The sequence below is a fragment of the Thamnophis sirtalis genome, unplaced genomic scaffold, assembly GCF_051295495.1.
Source record: "Thamnophis sirtalis isolate CommonGarterSnake01/CBP01778 unplaced genomic scaffold, rThaSir2_p1.2 scaffold_3, whole genome shotgun sequence".
NCBI lineage: Eukaryota > Metazoa > Chordata > Lepidosauria > Squamata > Natricidae > Thamnophis > Thamnophis sirtalis.
In genome coordinates, this window is record NW_028261383.1 from 78,615,363 (window position 1) to 78,620,570 (window position 5,208).

Genomic DNA, 5,208 nt, shown 5'->3' on the forward strand with positions numbered 1-5,208 from the left:
TCCTGTCCTTAGCTTGCAATTATTATGAACACACTTCCATGTATGAAGTTTCAAGCAGTCTTTCATGACCCACTTGGCTCATGCAAAAGGTTACAGATGGAGGCAATAGCTATACTTGTCCTAACCAATACACCTCTGATTTATAAAATGGTAATTCAATGGTTAAAAGAAAATACATAAAACATCAAATAATTCCCAAAAAAGCAAGGAGAAATGATGGAGGAGGAGGAGGAAAATATATCTATAGTCACAAGGATCTTTCTGTTACTCTTATGTACAGTTTCTGCAAATGCAGTGAAGGGCCCAAATTTTCTATAACCATAAACTGAGCTCATGCACTAAACATGCACCAAGAACTTTCTTCCATTTGGCTTTAATTTTATTTAGAGTAACTGAATAAAATTCAATAGTCATACACCAAAGTAGTGTGTTAAACAAGTCATCATCTGAGTAGCCGTTCTACTCTAAAATTACTTGTAGGAAGCTATGTAGGGCCCCATAAACTTCCTTTTTAAAAAAAAGCATCAATACCCCAATATTTTGTTAGAAAGTGGGTCGATTTCCTAAGGGAAAAAAAAAGAGCAAAGATACATTGTGTGAGAAGGAACACTTGGTCAAGCTTAGAAAACAATAGGGAGTAAATGGTAAATGTGTATTTTCTGACTGCTTTTGCCTTCCATAACAACACTTTTGTGAATTAGCTCTTCTACTGCAGTTACTTCAGGGAAAATGCCCACAATCACTTCTCAAAATTGCAGAGATATGCACCTCCTTGAAGATATCCCTGAAACCTGCCTAAAGTAGTTCACTTCCTGTTGTAAACATCAAAGAAAATAAAGTTTTTCAAAAGAGAGGACAATCAGCAACTATTTGCTAACTCTATCTTTGCAGGAACAAGCTCGGTTAAACTTGGCATCTTCTTCTCTTTAGAAATCTGGTCCTAAAAATAGATTGATGAAATATTCATTTATCTGACATGTAGGTGGCACCAATGCTCCATTTCAGTTCTAGCAGAAATGCTTTGTTGTCATCCTTTCTTTCATTAATCACTTCACACACAACATTACAAGAAGTATCTTCTGAGGAATTGTTGTATAAATAGATTGTTACAGGAAGATATGCTTCATCAGGCATTTTGAAGGGTTGGATTATTTTTTATTTTTTTATTATGCAGTTGGTAGCATTATTTAAATACTGTTGTTTGATGGTTCAAGAGAGTAGCAAAGGAAGGCATTAACACCTTGCAAAATGCACAAGGAACAATTTTGTAGAGCTCCACAATTTTCTGAGGGAGATTGGTTTTGGATGATGATGATGAGGATGTTCTGTTTTAGGTATGTTTTGACCTATTCAAAAGCTTAATGCATCCTCCCCTTATTTTGTTTCTCACCAAATTTCCAGTAGGGAATTGTGTCACCACTGATTTTTCTATGGCTTGTCGCCAAATTTCATTGACAAAAAAGGGGAAAGTGGTACAATGTTGAACAAGTTTTCTACCTCTGCTTTTAAGGTAAGCATCAACATTTTGAATGGGAGACAATTGCAAAGAAGCAACCAAATTACTTTGCTTAAAACACGGGTATAAAACATGGGCTGGATGGATTACCACCACCACCACCACCCAGCTCCACAAAGGCAAAAAAGTTGTGATATGTCAGGTGACATCACATGATGCGATCGAGTTTGGCACCCGTGGCTTAGAAGAAAGCGAATGTAATGTATCATGCAGGGTTGGACTGGAAGGACCAGGTTGAAGTCATCCCTGAGCCACAGATCTCATTGAATAGCAGACCAGTTTCTCAACCTAACCTTTTTCCCCCCTTCCCAATGTTTTCTTACAAGTGGAGGGTCCACTTTTTAAGGAAATAAACTGAGTATTAATCCATTGGTTGTGACAAGAATTGACTGACCAGTTAGTCACCTGAGCCTGACATCATAGACTGAGAGTGGGGGGACTGGTCTAAAGTCACCCAGCCAGTTTTCGTGCCAAAGGCAGTAAATCAGTAAACCTACTGATTACTGTGGGGGGAGGGGGGGAAATGAAGGGAAACCCTTCTCATATACCACACTGATTGCAAAGGAAAAAGACAGAATATAATTTACCTGTTCCATGTGAATAACAGTAAAAAGGAGTTTTGTTTCTATTTCATGCTTGTGAGCATTTGGCCATTATGAAGAACAAAATGGGCCTTGACTTGATATAGTAGGGCTGGTCTTATGTTTATAAATGTAATAATAATAATAAGTAAAAGCAATATGTCATTTTATTTATAAATCAGCTCATACTTCAAACAGCTTCCTGTAGAAGCTGTTTGCATGTCATAACAAAACAGAGGAATCCATCCAATGGTGTGGAGTGTTTACCAGAGCATGTAGATCATAAATAGGCATCCTTCTGAGGAAAACCATGAGTGAAAAACCAGATAAAGCTTATAAAAGATGCTCTAAGAAAATCTAAAGCAGTGGTTCTCAACCTGTGACTCCCTTTGGGAGTCAAACAACCTTTTACAGGGGTCGCCTAAGGCCATCGGAAAACACATATTTTCGATGGTCTTAGGAACCGAGACACCAATTGTATGGTTGGGGGTCACCACAACATGAGGAACTATATTTAAAGGTTGCAGCATTGGAAAGGTTGAGAACCACTGATCTGAAGGATTATCTAAGACTATCCACAGTGCCTTTCTACTTCACGATTCAATTTCACAGAATGGATTGTCATCCAGCTTATTTCAGAATTTAGTCAGAGGTTTGGGTGCCAAAAAGAAATAGAACTATGTGTCATTCTGATACTGAGGACATCTTTTTCAAGGCACTCAGCTAATTTCTCTCAGTAGATTTTTAAAAAGGAGAAGGATGAAAGCTTGCAGAGCTCACGTGCCACCAGGCTGAGCAGAAATAACCTGCAATACTTAAGTGGAACTGCTACATCACTGAATCTTCAGCTTCACCTCACAAAGAAGGTCCAGCAAGATTAATAGTATCAAAAGTTGTGAATGGTGAAATCAAACATACTACCTCCTTATTTCTCCCAATAGAAATCAAGAAAGTTAACCCAACTTTTTACTATGTCAGACCTTAGGCTAAATCCACCATGAATGGATCTAGATAAACTATTGCTTCTAATGAAGCTTGGAGCTGACTCATTATCCTCCATGTATAAACTGGTCTTGAGCATGGTCAAAGTCTTCCTTCCTTCCTTCCTTCCTTCCTTCCTTCCTTCCTTCCTTCCTTCCTTCCTTCCTTCCTTCCTTCCTTCATAAGAAGCGGAAGACTGCATACATAGAGTTTCCTCTTCCAATGTTCCCTCACAATAATAGTCCTGTAGGTTGGGTTGAGAATAGTGCTTGGCCAAAAGCACTTAGTGAACATTGGCTGAAAGTATGCTTAAACCTGGGTCCTTCTTGTTCTAGTCCTGCGCACCTTTATTATTACAATAGCTTGGTTTGTGTTAATAGTTCCTCAGACAATATGTAACCCAATGAGGCCACGTTTTCCATGCAAATGACTCATGTCTAATTGGCTTAGGCCAATTGCCTAGATCCTCTTCCAGGAGCGAGCCAAACATTTTGTCACCGACTGGAGAGAAGAACAAGACATTGCTAATTTACACCAGATTCAAAGCCAGTATGATTCTTTATAATTGCTTGATTCAATGCACCAATTAATCATTCGGAGTCATTACTTAAAACTCTTTTTAAGGGAAGGCAACATTATTTCCAGAACAGAAATAAGAGAAAGAGAGAGGGAGGGAGGGAGGCAGGAGGAGGCGAGGTGGGGGCGGAGGCAGCTTTTGCAGTCACAGAGAGACCCTTGTGTCTTCCTGAGGAACAGAGCATCCTTCTGCAGATGGCCTGGGCTGACCCTGCTCACGAGCGGAAGAAGAGGCATCGAACTGCAGATAGAAGGAGCAGCAGCTGGTCTGAAAAGCACAGAGCACTGGTGCGGGCAAGAGAAAGCCAACCTGGGAGGATTTCAAGCAGGGAGAAGACAAACTCTCTCCGCTACTTTGTTCTTTCTTCTCAGCCCTACCCACCCTAGCTTGCTTGTCTGTTCCTCTGTGACTTTGTCTCTCCTTTTCTGCTCTCCCCAGCTGCTCTAGCGTTCTTTGCTTCTTTTCTGCCAAACAAATTACTGCTTTGTTTCTCATTATGTACAAACAGCTCAACCAGTCAATCGGTGCATCGGTCAACGGACTGATTACAGGCAATTCTGCATCTTTGATTCAGTCTGCAACTGCCTCCGCATCTTCTCAGCGGGATTCCTCTGTTAGCCCAAGGGATCAATAGATCTACAGAACAGATGGGATGATACAATATCAGCAGTAGAGACCTTCAAATTTCTAGGTTCTATCATATCTCAAGACCTAAAATGGACACCTAACATCAAAAACGTCATCAAAAAAGCACAACAAAGAATGTTCTTTCTGTGCCAATTCAGGAAGCTCAAACTGTCCAAGGAGCAGCTGATACAGTTCTACAGAGGAATTATTGAGTTTGTCCTCTGCACTTCTATAACTGTTTGGTTTGGTTCTGCAACCCAACAAGACAGACATAGACTTCAGAGAATGATTAGAACTGCAGAAAAAACAATTACTACAGCTAGGACTACAGCTAGTCCAGAATGCAGCCGCGCGAGTGATAGTGGGCGCACCGCGGTTCGCCCACGTTACACCCGTCCTCCGTGAGCTGCACTGGCTACCTGTTGGTCTCCGGGTGCGCTTCAGGGTACTGATGACCACCTTTAAAGCACTCCATGGTAGTGGATCTGGGTACTTGAGAGACCGCCTTCTGCCGATCACCTCCCTACGACCAATTAGATCGCACAGACTGGGCCTCCTCCGAATCCCATCTGCCAGTCAATGTCGACTGGCGACCACACGGAGGAGAGCCTTTTCTGTTGCAGCTCCGACCCTGTGGAACGATCTCCCCGTTGAGATCCGTACCCTCACCACCATCCAGACCTTCCGCGCAGCCCTCAAGATCTGGCTTTCCCAGCAGGCCTGGGGATAGGTTTCCAATTCACACGCCCGAGTGTTTGATTGCTGAACGAAAGTTGTGTTTTTACTATTTTTCTTTGTTCACATTTTGTTTTGTTTTTTTGACACTGCACCCCCCTCCCTTGTGGTTGTAAGCCGCCCTGAGTCCCCTCAGGGAAAAGGGCGGCCTATAAATCCCAATAAACTCAAACTCAAACTCAAACTCAATT